This window comes from Anomalospiza imberbis, chromosome 6 (genome assembly GCF_031753505.1).
Source record: "Anomalospiza imberbis isolate Cuckoo-Finch-1a 21T00152 chromosome 6, ASM3175350v1, whole genome shotgun sequence".
NCBI lineage: Eukaryota > Metazoa > Chordata > Aves > Passeriformes > Viduidae > Anomalospiza > Anomalospiza imberbis.
Window position 1 is genome coordinate 37,449,903 of NC_089686.1, and position 16,411 is coordinate 37,466,313.

The following is a 16,411-nucleotide window of genomic DNA, read 5'->3' on the forward strand; positions in this document are numbered from 1 at the left end:
GGTTGTATCCTTGTGCCCCAAACACCTTTCTGTCAGTCTAGCCCACCTAATTGGGGCAGTTGGTTTTGTTTGATGGAATAATTGCAAACTCACTTACTATGCCTAGGGCAGGGGCAGGAAGAAATCCATCTTTTATGTCATTAAAAGTACAGACAAAAAAACCCCAATCCAAACCAGATTCCCTTGAGGGTATCTGTGGCTTTTTAATGTCATTTACATGTAGCTTGATTTTTGCTAATGAGCAAGCTGTTTGTTTAGGGCTCTTAAATGAACCTTCAGCTTCAAGGGCTGCTGCTGAAAGAAGGGAGAAAAGAAAAGGGCAAAAGAAGAATGTGTAATGCCATGAGGATATTCATGCTCTTCTTTTTTTTTTTTTAGCTAGAGGAGCTGCTCTACTTTGTAATCCTCAAGCAGCTTCTCTGTCATTTGCAAGGTCAGGATTTTCTGGCTCACTTGGAGTGGATGCTCTCTGACCAATGAGGCATGAAATAGCAGTTGGAGAAGGGCTTGATAAATATTGATTCAGAAATTGCCATGGCTGCTGACTTTGCGATTGGCCTGTTTACCCAGCAAAAGGAAGAGGAATGGAAAGAAGTTGTCCATTACTTAGTGATGGTGGCACATGCATTTTTCAACACCACCCAAGATATTTGAGGGGAAAGGGTTTGAAAGCTCAGCCCAGCAAGTTTTTTAGGACAGCATTAATCCATCATAGTGGATTAGACTCTGGAATCCTTCCTGCTGCCGGAAGCCTTCCCTTCTTAGTTTCATTGGACTCTGTAGATGGTTTCACTGTCCCTCCAGGAGGAGGAAAGTTTTCCAGTGCAAGCAGGATAGGCATTTTGCTACTTTGGGGAATATCTGTACTGTGTTCAGACTAAAATGTGTACATGCTATCTGTGCTCTAAGCTGAATGAATTCTGTCTCTCTTAGCCAGCTCTGAGCCTGAATCTGTGGTTCCCCTTTGAGTGGTTTATGTCTCTTACCCTGCTGGGTCTCAGCAGTATGAAATGTCAACCAGCAGAGTGTTATCACACCATTTCAGTATTCTGCATTTTGCTGTTGTGCTACTGCTAACCTGGTACGAGGGACCCAAAATTCAGGTTTCCTGTAATGCCAACCAAAGCCTGAACTGAAAGCCAGAATTATAGTAATTAATTCAAGCTCAGTGCTATATCAATGCAGTTGCCAGATTGTTGGAATGTCTCAGCGTACAGGTGAAAATGAGCTCAACATCTGATAGCTGTACTCAGTGGAGGCATCCCCTGGGTGAGCTGTTTCCAAATGCCACCTGAGCTTGTGGCAGCCCTGGCCAGTGTTACAGGGTAGTCCCTTCCCCATACACTTGAAAGGAATCCTGTGCTTCTGCAGTGCTTCTTACCCATACTTTTCCTGTTAAATATTAAATTCACACACAAATTGTAAGAGGCTATCACTGAGTCTCTTCTGCCACAGGAATTGTAACACCATCTAATCCTTTTGGTCTATACTTTCAGTGTGTTCAAACCTCTGCAAGATTAATGGGTATGATTTCGTTTCCATTTAATTTCTGCTTCTTGATAAATTTGTTTCAATTAGAGAGGTGTCTGGGGACTTTTGTCAGAATCAGGAATTCTCCAAATTCAGTGTGTTGAATGCATGTAGTGGTACAGAGAAGGCTGGGAAAAGAAAACTTTTGTTCTGAGGTGCTTGTGGTCTATGCAAACAAAAATGGAAAGGAACAGGAGAAACCAAGTCCTGAGTTGAACTGCGTGGAATCTTTTTGTGAATAATGAGTCAATTGAAAAAAAAAAAAAAGCAATTTTTGTAATATCTTCATTAGTCAGTTTGAATTTTCTGATGTGTTTTGACTAGATTTGTTGTTTGAAAGCCCCAAATTCACAAATAACTTACAGCGATGAGATGGAGAGTTTGTTCCTCAGCACTCTCCTGCCTGGTAGCTCAGTTGTCCTATGACAGCATTAAGTTGTCTTCCCCAGCTCTTTATATTTTTGCTCTCAATACCAGAGCTCAGGACCCAGAGGAAAAGCTCATCACTAAGATCTGTGTGTAGCCTATGACAGCCCCCAGGCCCAGAATCACCATCCTTTGACACACAAATCCAGCAGCATCCTCCCGACCAGCCCTGCCCCTTCACAGGTGGAACCCAGCCCCACAGGGACAGAACTGAGGTTAGTTCCTTTCAGCCCGAGGTACCACCGTGGTCTGGTCGCAGAGCTCTCTTTGCTTAGCCCCTCTCACCTGGCACACAGGTGTTCCCTACTGCTCCTGTGTCTTGGATGTTGTCACCAAGGGCTATCAGTCTTTCTGGCCATGCACTTTGCCTTTTGCTGCCTCTAGGGAATTAACCCTTTTGTACCCTGCTGCTGTGTGCTGGGAGACACCCCTCATAGGCTAGGGGGTAACTGCATCCTGACCCTCTGGGGAAGGAAGGGAATTGAGGGACAAAAGTATATGAAAGCTGGTATAGGCTGCATAGTGACAGGGCTCTGCTCTGCCATAGGCACCTCCTTGTGCACTTGCTCCTCATGACTGCTCTTCTTGAATTAATAACCTTCACAGGTCACTGTGCAGTAATACCTACATCCTGATAACCTCCTTCAACCTGTTTGGGTAGTGAGTTGCTTCTAGAGAGGGACACCTTTTTATGAACATCCAGCTATAAAGAAATATGGCTGAGAGGGAGCGGGGTAATGGCATATGGTGAAAACACATTCCAGAGCCTTATGGATGTATCTTTAAAGAAGGACAGGGCATATTTTACCACTGTAAATTACCACTGGAATAAATGACGTTGTTACATTTTGGGAAAACCAAGCTGTTAAAACATAGATACAGTGACACTGCCTGTCTTTTTCTTGCTAAAATAATTGGTTTAGAAAATGAGGTCTATTTAGCATTGCCCAGAGGTCAGAGCATAAAGATTTTCAAACTGAGTTATCAGTTTTATTTGAACTTCATATTTAAGAGGGAATGATTCTAGCCAACATATTGTACTGAGCTGTGAGAAAAATGCATACAGTACTGTCCTCTAAGACCATTTGTCAGTGCAGGCTGAGTTTTCAAGTGGTTTAAAAATACTTGGTGTTTTTAAAAAAAGAAAGTCTAATGTAAAAACAAAACTTTACTTTCAATGAAGCAGCAATAATGTAGTGGTGTATTGCTTTTGAAATTGCATAGTTGCTTTTTTTTAATAGCTGCATTAATGCAGGTTTTCCACAGTTGGTGGGTTTTGTACACCAGCCTATTACTACAGGAGAGACATCTCATTACTGGATATTTCTGCAAACCAGCTTGGTGGTCTTTTACAGCTTTGTAACATTGATATTAGGTACCATAATATTAAGAAACCACTTCTTATCCAATAATGAATTATCTGAAATTTGAAAGAGGGGTTTGTGAGCCTGCCTGATATGACGTTATGATCATGCAAGAGTGGTAGGAATGGATTAGTCTAAGGTTTTTTTGTTGCAAGACTATGAAACTACAGACTAAGCAATAAAAAAGCTGAAGAAACGGCCTCTGTCAGAAAGATGGTACAGGTGAAATGTCAATCCCCAGACTGTAATACAAGAAGTGGGAGAACTTTTCTAATATTTTAAAACAGGGGACTAGGACTAGGGGGTTCTTGTCTTCATAGCTGGGACATTATCAGATTTGTTCTCAGAATCTTCATTTTTTCCCAAGTCCCTGTCCCTTAGGCTAAAGATTCACTGGAGTTAGGAAGTCCTGGCCACTGCTTTCCATTCCCATCTTTGGAGTTGTTAGTTCATTATGAAAAATGTGCTGCTGTTTCCTTTACGGATGAGAAGTGGCCACAACCTGGTTTGTCTCAGAGGACTCTCAGTATTGGGACCTTGCTCAGGCTTTTGGTATTAGCAAAGATCAGTGACACAAGGCTGAAAAATGGTCACCTCCGAGCAAGACGTGCTACAGGAGAGCGAGTGGGTCTCTCTTCTCTTAGTTCTGGCTCAAAACCTTATCAAGGCACTTGATTGTTCCACATTTTGAGCTCATTTTAAGTCCTGGTATTGATTGTCTAGGCTTAGGGCAGTTTGAAAGACCAGGTTTCCCACCAGTTGTGTGGCAGCACTGCTGTGGTGTATTCTCAGTGCCAGTGAGTGCTGTCTGAAGGGTCTCAGCAAGTGCACTGGCTCTGAATGCATAATGTGCCGAGTGGATGCAGCTACTGCGTGCTCCTCATTTGCTGCTGTGCATACCTGAACACTACCTACCTTACACCTTTAGTATACACACACAAACAACTCTATCCATCTGTCTGGAGACTGTGCCTGGATGTATTTCCCAGGAGTACTATTATTGGCCCTTTATATAAAATACTGGTTTTGAATGTAATTCAAAGCATTTTACAGAGCAGGTCAGTTTCATCATCCCTCTTTTACAGATGCCAATTCCCAAAGGTAAGAGCGGGAAAAAGATCTACCTATGGTTACAGGGGTAGAGGCCTAGATTTCCAATTTTCCACATGCAAGAATGCCACTTGATCCAGCAGGTCTTGCTGCAATGGATGGTGTTTCTATAGATCAGGTGTTTGGGGGATCATTTGGTTGTTGTGATGCAGATGTTACATTAAAAGGAAACTCTTATTAGTATAGCTCCAAGTTCTAGATGTTGTTCACATCAATGTTGTTCACATCATGTTGTTCACATACCAACCTTTCTGATGCAGCTGTGATGTGTGCCTGTGCAGTGCTTCTGTCTGTACTTTGAGAGACTAAAAAAAAAAGGCAGGGAATAACAAAGTGACTTCCAGAAGTCAGGTGTGGAGGAAGTAACAAGTCAGTGGATTTTTTGGGAATGGTTTGCAGGTGTAGCATGATGACGTGCTTCTTCAAGCCCTGCATACACACACATCTCAATGCACCAGAGAACTAAAACTGGCAGATGGTGATGGGGAACACATGCTTCCAGGTTGTGATGGTGTTTCCCAATTGTTCTTAACACACAGTGAAGAGGAAATGGTGGAAGGACAATGGGAAAAAAGGCAAAGACCCTGACCCATGTGTGTATTAGAATAACCCTCTCCACATGTCCAGTGGGATGCTGACTGCTTCTGGCTGTACTTTGGGACAAGATGGGGTGGGGGTTCCTAGTGCTCATCAATAGTGTACAGCAGCTGGTTCAATTTGGATCCTTTGATTGCCTGTAGCCCTGGAGCCCTTCAAGCGTGTGTATGTTTGCATGCAGCCTAATTAGCTGCATTATCATTGTCATTAATGGCTTTTAATGAAGAACAGATGGGCCTGTCAAGGTTTCAAGCTGTGAAGTTCACTGACCCATTTGTGCTAAAAGGAGGGGAAAGAAAACGAAAAACCTCCCTGGTTCCAAACTGATGGTGGTAGACTGAAAATTAAGATCTCCCAAACATAAACCTTATGTTTTCCTATACAGCACGATTTGAAGGCATATGCAGATGCTGACCAAAGCTCTGCTTTTCTGGGGAAAACAGGATTTCCTGGCACTTATCTTCATGAGGTTCTGACACATCGGTTATCTTTGTAATGTTTGAACTGAGACTTCTTAAAAAAATGGAGGAAGGAAGGGATTGAGATGATACACTCATCTCAATGGAAAGGGTCATTAGGCTAGGTCAGTAATATAGAGTTAAGGAAATGGAGAAAGAGAACATTAATTTGGAATGATTCTCACTAGTGTCTAAGTAACCTAAGTGAAGACCTCTAAAGAATTTTAACTTTACCCTCTTATTCTCTTTCACTTTTTCTCAGGCTTGATTATCATTCATACATGGCTGTGAATGACATTTCAGGGCAGGCAATATTAAGAAGATTTTCTTCCAGAAGATGAAATGCTGCTGTTCCTCATTAGGAGCTCAGATGGTCAGCAGTAAGCATGGGATCTTGGTGGAGAAAAAATGGAAAAGATGAATCCCAAGCATAGATCATTTGCTAGGATGTAATTGTCTATTCAGGTAGCAGCTTTTCTTGTCTTCTAATTTCCTTAATAATTATTGAGCAAAAGGGGATATGTAAATTAAAAACTCATATTGATCAGTGCAAGGCTTAATGAAAAGAAACTCCTTTTCTCTTTTAATTGTGAAGGAAGTTTTTATTCTGCCTATGATTCAGGATTAGCTATCTGCTTTTGGCATGATGTTCTCCATCTGAATGAACAGCATACAGATGATATGGAGTGCGTTCTTGGTGTTCACTTTTGTGTTCTGTTACTGGACCCACCCAATTTATATGGATCATTCAAGAGTATCTGCACAGCACAGGAAGGGCCTGATCAAAAATCTTATCACTATCCTGGTCATGTTCAAAATGTTTCCTATCAGAATTCCAGTTAGAATTTCCAGTGTGTTGAATGCAAGTTGTGTTATCACTCTGTAGAGGAGTTTCACACAGGACCATGTGTTTGTCATTTCAGATCCATGTAGGTCCTACTCTTCAGTGTGGACAGATGAGAATTGGAGCTTGAAATAATTATTGGCTCAATTGCAATATCCTCAAGTTGAACTTGCAATGTGCCCATTTCTTTAAAAATTTAGAAGCATTTAAAGACATTGCTGAAAAGTATTGTAAGTAAGAGTAATAAATTTTATCCTGGTGTCAGAGGAATACACCATAGGAGTAAATAGTAGCTGTAAATTCATCTTCTCCCTTGCCAGGCCTCTCTTCTTTCCCCTCCCCTGGCTTCTTGTTTTTACTTCATACTTTCATTTGGAAAAAGGAAGACATTAAATCCATTAGCACTGATCCAGTGCCATATTTAATTAGCTGCAGTATGGGGCACTTCTGTAATCTTAGTATACTGAGTTCTGTGAGTTAAAAGGTTTAGTTTGGGTTTTTTTCTCTTTCCCCTGCACTAGCATCTATTAAGGATTAAGTAGTGATATATCTGATTATTTTACATTGCCTTTATCAGGCTGCGGAAATAATTATCTCTCACTGGGAGAGTTTTCAAACAAACAGTCATATCCATGAAGTAATTTCCCAAGGAGTCTCTCTGGAGCTGCAAAAGGAGACTTAGAACATTAACAATCAAAAATTCTGCTGTTCCTCCCTGGGTCCTTCCCAGCTGTTTTACAAAACTTCACCTGCCTTCCTGCTTGGTGCCTACCTGGAAGAGAGAAGCCTCATAGAATTGAAGATCCCTATTTCATGAGGTGATTTCAAGAGCTGACTTGCCACAATCCCTTAAGTTGTGTTTTAGATGTGTGCTTGGGAGTAATACACCCTTTCTTATACTCTGTCCTGTGGAAGTTTAGAGAGGAGGGATTGGGAAGGCCTATGGAAGCACCTCCAGCAGAACATCCATAGGCAATGGCTTTAGGTGCTTAAGCTTTCCTACATAACATGCACAAGAAAGATTTTCTCATTAGCTCCAATACCGGGCAGCAGCAGAAGACCAAGGGTGAAGAGGAAGCATGGCAAGCTTCATTACACTGAGTGGAAACATTTTCATAGGGATTTATAGAGAGTGAGAATGTCACACTGGAGATCAGTAGAAAGGTTAAAAGCTGCAAATGTCTGCCCTCATTCCATCTCAAGACAGGCTGGAGGATGCTTTCTTTCCCTCCTTCTCTTTAGTTAATACTTTGTTACTTACATATACAGCAAAACTTTTTAAGTCTTCTTTTCAGTATTTCCTTTATCTTAATTTCAGTTTTCCTGGGTTTTGAGGTGGTCAGGTGTTTGTGCGATTTTTTTCAAGGTATGTAACCCATATGGGAAAGTGAAACATTTTCCAGGTAGGAGCTTGCAGGAGAGACAGGGATGAGGAGAGCTTGTCTGGCTGCTGCAGCAGCCAGCTGTTGAAAACAACACTGACTGCCAGTGGCAGGTAGAAGCCTGGCAGAAGGAAGGGTTTAAGTACAAAGAGAAGGTCTTGTCTATGCAGACAGGAAAATACTCTAGAGGCCGGTGAGAGACGAGGTAGAGAAACACTCAGGTATGAAACAGTTTTGAGAATCATCTACTTGAATGCATTGGAAAGTTCGAAGAGATGAAAAGAAGGAGCAATCTCTGAGTAAGACAGCAAAAGATGTAGAGGCTTTCTAGGAGGGTGGCTTGGAAAGCACAAGAGTGAGAGAGAGATGACTGAAAAGGGGCTTAAGGAAAGAAATTTGGGGAGAGTCAGGACAGGGAAGTCTCCTGCATGGGGCAGTCTAGTGCTTGGACATCAAAATGTTTCCTGAACGGGTTTGGGTGTATCAGGGTAGGAGTCTGAACGCATTTTTTTTTGAGAAATAGGATAGCTGTATTCACTGGCATCGATGTGCTTCTTTATTTCTGTCTTGGATGCTTTTGCCAGGCCTTTTAATGTATTAACAACTTTCTTTTGAAAGGCTTTCTCACCCCTGATTATTACCTGCATAAAAAAAGCACAATTTTATTACTCTCAGATTTGGTCCAAAATATGATTTTCAGGTTTAATGTTAATTAGCACATCAACACCTGTTGCAGTCTTAATTGGTTTCTATCTGTCCTTTAGTACCTAAACATTTAGACAAGGGTGTAAGTACAGGATCTTCACAACTTACTCTTCCAAGAATTAGTCACTTTCCAGTGCTGGCAAATTGCTGTTCTAAAGTATATCCTGGGGCAACAATTGTCAGTTAAGATCTAGCTAAGTTAAGCCATTTATTATTTTAGATCTTTGATTTCTTTCAAAGCTATGCCATCACTACTGTTTTCCACACTTCACAAAGTATTCAAATACATAATGGCCTGAATGAAATCTCTCACTTGTATTTTTCTCCTGTTTTGAGATACCACACCATTAATTTTAGAGAAAAAAAAATTATGAAAAATTTGTGGTTTTATAGCAGTTTCCATGGGAACCAAATATGAGATACAGAGGCTGGGCACATGGCTCATCCACCAGCTCTGCCCAGGGAACCTGTGCAGGTGACAATGAACATCTGATGCCACATGACTGTCGTCACATCATGGTTGAAGCTATAACTGGACACATGCAATATTTACAGAGAAATTTGAACCCTGAACCAGTTCAGCTGGCTTTGTATTCCGTTACAATTTAAATTACCAGTTTAAACTTGCCAGTACAAAAATGTCAGGTTATAGCCATGTTTGCAGAATTGCAATAGGAAATAGCACAAATAGAACAGATACTGAGGGTGTGTAACTGCAAATATTACTTGATATGTTTAAGACACTTGACATTTTTTTAAGCCATCTGTAAAGTGCATCTGAATGTTCACTTAAATTTCAGTAGTCTCTGGTGGGTCCTAGACTCAGTTTTCAATGCTCTCCTATTTTGGGTGTTGCACCATAATTTATATGCAAATAGTATCTGCATACTAGTTTGAAGAAAAACCCAGGGAGAATCTGGTAGAGATCAGAAAGGTTGAGCATATGGCTTGTATTTAGAAATCACTGAAGTTTCATTTAGCTGTACTTGGTGCCTTATATGACTGTGAAGTGGGTAGTGAAGTACAAGATGCACAATGAAAGAAATTTCCTTTTCTTTTTTTCTTACAAGAGGGAATATTTGTGGAGACTCTTGTTTATTAGACCCCTAAATATCTTTGGTTTCAGCTGCTCCTCTTTGTGGAGTGCCGTGAGTATTTGTTGAAATTGCGCCAGCAAGGCAGATGACACTACAGCAAACAAGCTCTGTGGGCACGTAACTCCAAACTCCCATGTTTCAAAGTGGGAGCCTAGAGTTTGCCCATTACTAGAAAATTGAAGTATGTGGAGTGCAACACAAAGGTTTCCCCAAAAGCTATTGAGTGCCCAGCATAGGGAGGAGGCAAACAGGTCTGAGGCAGAATTCCTCCCTGCTGGGCACAGGCTGAAATTATGGCAGAAATGTTGCAGGGCATTATGCTGAGCAGCTGAACCCGTGGCTACCTGTGTGACTGACCATTTCTGATCAACTTGGTATTCAAACTGATTTCTGTTACAATTTAATTACTACCAAAGCTTTGAACCAGCAGTGTTCATGCTGTCAGCCTACAGGAAAAGTAGACGTGGTAGCTGTTATGTCTTGATTTTAAGTAAGGCTTGGCACAGCACTGTGTGGCACTCTTGTACGCAAACTCAGGAAGCAAAACCCACATAAGATTGGCACAACCAGTGGAAAAACTAGATTGAGTAATCTATCAATAGTTCCTTGTCAAGCTGAGAGAACATTCAAGTGTGGTCATCAGAAATCTGTCCTGGGTCCAGAACTATTCAATATTTTAATTTGTTATTTTGACAATGGGAGGACAAGCATGCTTATGGGATTTGCACATAATACCAAGCCAAAAAGGATTGTCAGCCTTTTCGAGCACAGAATTAAAATTCATAATGACCTTTGTAGACTGAAGAAACTATGTAAAATTCAATGAGACGAAATTCAGTAAAGACAAGTGGTTAGAGAAAAGAAAAATCAAATATACAAATACAGAAGTATCCAGTTTTGGCACCATTCTTTGAGAGTGGTAGACAAATGTGAGAGAGATCAGAATTGTAGAAAATATAGCCTGAATAGAAAGATGAAAAGAACTGTGTGTGTGTGGAAAAGAAAAGAATATTGTAAATGTAACATTTAATATATTTATTATAATAAATAACACATCATAATATGTTATCTAATAATATAGTAATAAATATAATTAATAATTATATATTAATATGATTGTTAATATATGCCAGGTAGTTGCAGTGAAGATTAGATATTCTCAGTATCTAACCAGGTAAGAATATAGTGAGTTTTATTTGCAAGGAGTTTAGAATTAGATTTTAAGGGAAAGCTGCTTGTACCTTTAGGAAGATAGCACTGTAAGAAGAGCTACCTTGAGAGGTTGTGAAATCTGAAGTTTTTAAGTACTGGTGAGATGAAAATCTCTTTATGGTGGTTTTTGCATGCCTATTCTACTTCATGTGAGGGAATGTATTAGGCGGAAGTTCTTAAATGAATCTGAGCTAGACAGGGATGCAAAGGGGAATAATGTGTCGGAATGAATGTGTGAACATTTGAAATATCTGTCTTTCTGTCCTGTAATATAGCTTCACCTTTGCATTCTTGCTGCTCCTCATGGGAGACTGTCTTGTGTCTGTGGTCTTCAAATAATATGGGCAAAGCTCTGTGCAATTTTATTTAGCTTCACAGTTATTTCTGCTTTGAAAAGACTGGAAGAGTTGACTTCAGAATTGTCTTTCACCTTCAGTTAATCTGTGAATCTGTTTTATATGGTCCAAGATAATCAAAGCTCTTGCTGCAAAAATTTTAAGGAAAAAGGTTTGACAATTTCTACTGCCAAATAGGTATGAACTTCTGAAAATGTTGGTCTTGCTTGGACTTGATAGAACAGCAAAAGACAGATTAATAGATGCTGAGTGTTTATCTCCTTTGTATTGTATGCTAAATCGATACATTTAAAAATATATAACTAACTCCATTAGGAAATTATAACAAACATTCTCTAAATATCATGATCCAGAAGTTGTATACAGTGTTTGCATAAAAAGGGGCAGGTTCAAATTAATTCACAGTTGTTTAAAAGATTTGGTAACTTTGCCAGTATAGAGAGATCATGGCAGTGGAAACTATGAATAAAGCATGTCTACTTGCAGGTATAAGAAATGTGATGGCATGCACTTGCTTCTATCTGCAGCAGGTCAGGGAACTATGACAACTCTGTGATAATCATTGTGCTTTGCAGCAACTTTTTCCATTTAATTACTTGAAGCTGATCCCAGAATAAGAGGATGTATATTGCTGTGTTGGTGGACAGCTAAGTGTCTCCCATTCAAATGTAAATACAGAGATTAAATTTATAGCAGGATATGGCACAGTAGACTGTGTCATGAGTCAGAGTGAGATAATGTATGAATAGCTTCAAGGTCAAGAGACAAAATATGTGATGGGTTGATCTTTGTGTTTAGCTTATAGATAGAAAAGCTTGAAATGTTTGTGAAAATGACTTTCATTTTTAAAAAGCTGTTTCATGGAGCTGGTTGAACTAGTAGTAGCCTATCTTTGCTTGTTGCTTCAAAAAGAAAATCAAGTTGTCTGGTGACCTGGGTATTGTGCATTCTCACACTGGTCTCCTGGCCTGTCTCTGATGTGGCAACCGGCTGATTTCCTGGACAGCCCCATGACTCCAGTGATTGTCTGGTTCCTTCTTACCAAGGTACAACCACTGAAGGTTTACTAACGTGTTGATCCAGTTGCTTAAGACTTTGAAGTTCTGAACAATGACCAATTGAGTGATTGTCTCACTGTACAGAAAGGCTGCTTTCTCATGCCCACCACTGCAGCTTCCATTGGGAAGCTCCACTGTAGTTTCCTGGGGAAGTTCAGATATTGGATAACAATATGATCCTTATGAAGACTGGAATGAACACATTAGTTAGTGGACTACACACCCAGGTGCATGGGCTGTGCAAAGGAGACACTTCATGAATTCTGTTGTCTCCCAGCATTTGCACACTGGTAGGCAGCACAGCCTGAAAGAACAGGGGAGCCGAAAATGCAAGGGAGACTGTGAGGTACAGAGAATATGGACCACAGGAGCACTGAAAAGCTATGTTTGCCTTATCATATGCAACCACACACTAGTTTCCTCTCCCCACCCCCATCTTTTTTCCTTCAAGGCAAATTATAGATTCTCAAAGACCTTTTTAAGCAGGATATGACTGAATTTCAAATCTTTTTATTGTGCATTGTGAGAAGGGAAGCTAATGGTAACCTCCCAACATGACTTTGTTCAAGCAATACTTTTCTCTGGCTGGCTGCAGATTTGTCTGCCTCTGTGTGATATTTCCTCCTCTGGTTCTCTATATGAGCTTTAATTAAGCTGTAGCAAGTGGGAGAATGCATGAGTCCTTCATTTTCTTGATCAAATGGCTGGCCTCTAAGACAGTCTTCACCATCCTTTAGCTGTGTTGCTCTAGATGTCTGTTAAATGTGGAAGAGGCATGTATAATGTACAAGTTAAACATTTATTAAAAAGGTAAGAGGACTGTATTTATTTGGTCTACTGGTTCCCTTTCAAAAACTTGCAGTGCTTCCTTCACCCTGACTCATTCATGCATCTCACATGAGTATTAGCACTGCTAATCAATCCAGACTCTGACTTTTTGAAGTTACAGACAGCTTCTTCTTGTTTTTGCAGGTAGTGATGAACATCTCCTTATTGATTTCACAAATATTATGTAGAGTATCCAACATAAATACAAGAATAAATCAGTGAGGGATTTGCCCCAGCTTAAGGGCTCAAAGTTATGAGAAGGACATTGCCTTGACAGTCTGCCCTACCCATGCTGTGTTCTACTGCCTGCCAGTAAGTTTGCCAAATCTCTGTGTCCCAATTGCCATTGCTATTGTTTGCCTGTGGGAAGTTGGTGATTTCAGTGGCTGACCTGTGAACTGCAGTGATTAGAGTCATAGACACGTAGAATGGCCTAGATGGACAGGGACCTTATATAGATCATCTAGTTCCAACTGCCCTTCCCTGGGCAGGAACACCTTTCATTAGACCAGATTGCTCAGAGCCCCATCCGGCTTGGCCTTGAACATGTCCAGGACTGGGACATCTACAGCTTCTCTGGGCAACCTGTTCCAGTGCCTCACCACCCTCACAGTAAAAAATTCCATTCTAATATTTAATCTAAACATACCCTTCAGTTTAAAGCCATTCCCCCTCATCCTGTCACTATATGCTCTTGTAAAATCTCTCACCATCTTTCTTGTAGACTCCTTTCAGGTACTGGAAGGCTGCAATATGGATAGCTTGATGCCTTGTCCTCTCCAGGATGAAAAATCCAATTTCTCGCAGCCTTTTCTTGTAGGAGAGGTGCTCCATCTCTTTAAACACCTTAGTGACTCTCCTTTGGACCCTGTCCTTCCTGTGCTGAGGACCCCAGATCTGGTTGCAGCACTGCAGGTGGGATCTCAGGAGGGAGGAGTAGAGAGGTAAATCCCCTCCTTCGCCATGCTGCCTTCAATGCAGCCCAGAACATGGTTGGTTTTCTGGGCTGCAAGTGTAAGTTACCAGGTCATTGCAAGGTAAATTGTTCAACCCCTCGTCCACCAGCACCCCCAAGTATTTCTCAATAGGGCTGCTCTTGATCTGCTCATGACTGAGAACAGAAGGATACACTAAACATCTTGTGGACTCTCCTGTGGGAAAGGTAATCACGGGTAGGAACCCAGGAACTGCTGTCTTTATCCTCACAAGTGATCTCTAGGTCAGTGAAGGTTTGTCAATCAAAGCCCTGTGCTAGCTTAAAGGCAGTTCAATTTTCTCATGTAGCAGAACCTGTAGGATTGCTCACTTAAAGGTACATTCATGACAGCTTTCAGTGGAAGGTGTTCATTGCAGGAAACTGAACCCACTCTTGGATTTGCTAATTCAGTGCTATTTACATGCCAGTCAGTCAGTCCAGCCTAAGTCATTCTTTACTACACAATCTCAAGCCTGTGGGAAACTTCAGCTCATGAACTGTCTGTCCACCCTATACAGAACACACTCTGCTACAGCTTCTAGTGGTAATGCTGATTGCATCCACTTGTTTGCATTGCTGTAATAAGAAAATATGACTTCTCTCCAAGACTCTAGGTAAAGACATGCATTGTTAACGACTCTGGAAATCAGCTAAAATAGGTTTGGTGGGTTGGTTTCTTTTTAATTCTTTTCATGTCTACTGAAGGTGAGATGTTGTAATACTGCCCCTGTGTAACAGAATGAACTTGAGAGCACAGATTCCCACTATGGCTTGCATTTGCTACTTCAGGTTTGAAACCCAGTTTCTGTGGGAAAGGTAAAAAGTGCTGAGTGCTGAGGTGACATGCTGTCAGAATGCTGGGACTGGTGTAGATGCAAAAGTTCCCAGCCCTGCTGCTGCCTGTGCAGTCTCTGACATGTCGTACAAACTCCGTGTCTGCTTTGTAATGCTGTGCAACCAAGCTGCTATTTCCATGCCCCCCACTGTGTGCTTGTTCCGCTTGTTTAGCTGTTGCCTTTTAAGCGGATTCTTTCAGTTCAACTGAAACATAGTTCAACTTATTGTGTTCTTTCTGGCTTTGCATCTCACAGACGTTCATTGCTCATTTGCTCTCTCCTCTGCATGTCAGTATGTACACATTATCACAAGAGGATTGGCTGCTCAAGGTAATAGCAAATATTTTTCAAAATATACAGCTAGGTAACAATTTTTTTTGCATCTCTGCTTCTATTATGCTTCACAAAGCAAGCTGAATTTCAAAATGTCCATGCAGTTACTCTGATATTTTCTGGTGATGATGAAAATCAGGTTTTTTTCTATCCTTCTGACAGCAAATCCTTCAATTTGTCAAATACTGTATCATGGATAGACAGGTTGGGTGCTTAGCTTCTCCCAGAAAGAAACTAGTTTAGAGGAGGTTAATAGTTGTTGCCATAAACAACTCTCTCAGTGATTCCTCACAATTGAATAAAGATGTTTTTTTCCTTTGAAACTCAGGTGAGGGTACATTTTACAAGTAAGGAAACAAAAGGACAAAGAGAGTTTCTGTTCAAAGATCACATGATTATCATGAAATGAAATTAAATCAGAAACTTGAAAGCAAGTAAAACTCCAAAACTCTCAAAGGTTTCCATTGACGCTAATTATAAACGAATGTGGTATTTTTGTTTGTTTGTTTGTTTTGTGTTTTTTTGTTTGTTTTGTTTGGTTTTTTTTTTTTTTTTTTTTTTTTTTTTTTTTTTTTTTTTTTTTTTTTTTTTTTTAGGTCTGAGGGTATTTTAGGGATTAAAAGCTAAGACTTGGGGTCAGGAGGTAGGAGTTCTGTCCCTGCTTTGATCATCATTGAAAGAAGGGTTTGTATGCAACTCTGTCTAGAATTTGCATTAGAAATGCTACTTGTGTTCTTTACCTGGAGAAAAGAACCGCCATTCATTCCATGCCTCAATTCCATGTAGAAGCCTTAGATGTAACTATGTATTTCTGTGGGTTTTCAGTGTTGCTTTGTGATTGTCTTTGGGAAGTATTTTGGGATCATTGAAAAAGAGAGACACCAAAGGGAGAAAGATGCAAAGCTGTACATTTTAACTTTCACAAGGGCCAGTTTTTGTTTTACCACTCTCTGGAGATGACTGGATAGAACTTCTGTTGGGTTTAGTTCATAACAATCCAGTTGAATCAGTAGCATGATGTTTCAGCACCTTTCCCTCCTCTCTCTCCAGAACATGGATGTGCTACTTAATTCAATAGACCTATGCTTGTACCAGTAGGAGGATGGGAGCAAAACATGGTTGGACAGAGGTTACAAAAGTTATTTTGAACTGTGATGTGTCTTGGTTGTAGGGGAAAATACATTCCACATCACAATTGCTTGCTATGCAAGAGAGCAGAATTGAACTAATTTAGTTTCGTCCAATGTGCAACTCTGAATGGGCTCTCTCATTAGAAGTGAGTGACTTAGTAATGACACT

General features: G+C 40.6%; 1 long non-coding RNA gene across 1 annotated transcript in view; it reads left to right on the forward strand.

The window, feature by feature from the left end:
• The first annotated feature begins 3,809 nt into the window (after positions 1-3,809).
• Positions 3,810-16,411, forward strand: part of LOC137475795 (uncharacterized) — a 28,172-nt gene continuing 15,570 nt past the window's right edge. The window contains exons 1-2 of the long non-coding RNA XR_011000081.1: positions 3,810-3,944; positions 13,116-13,279. This is a non-coding gene — a long non-coding RNA (uncharacterized lncRNA). The remainder of the gene's footprint in view (positions 3,945-13,115; positions 13,280-16,411) is intronic.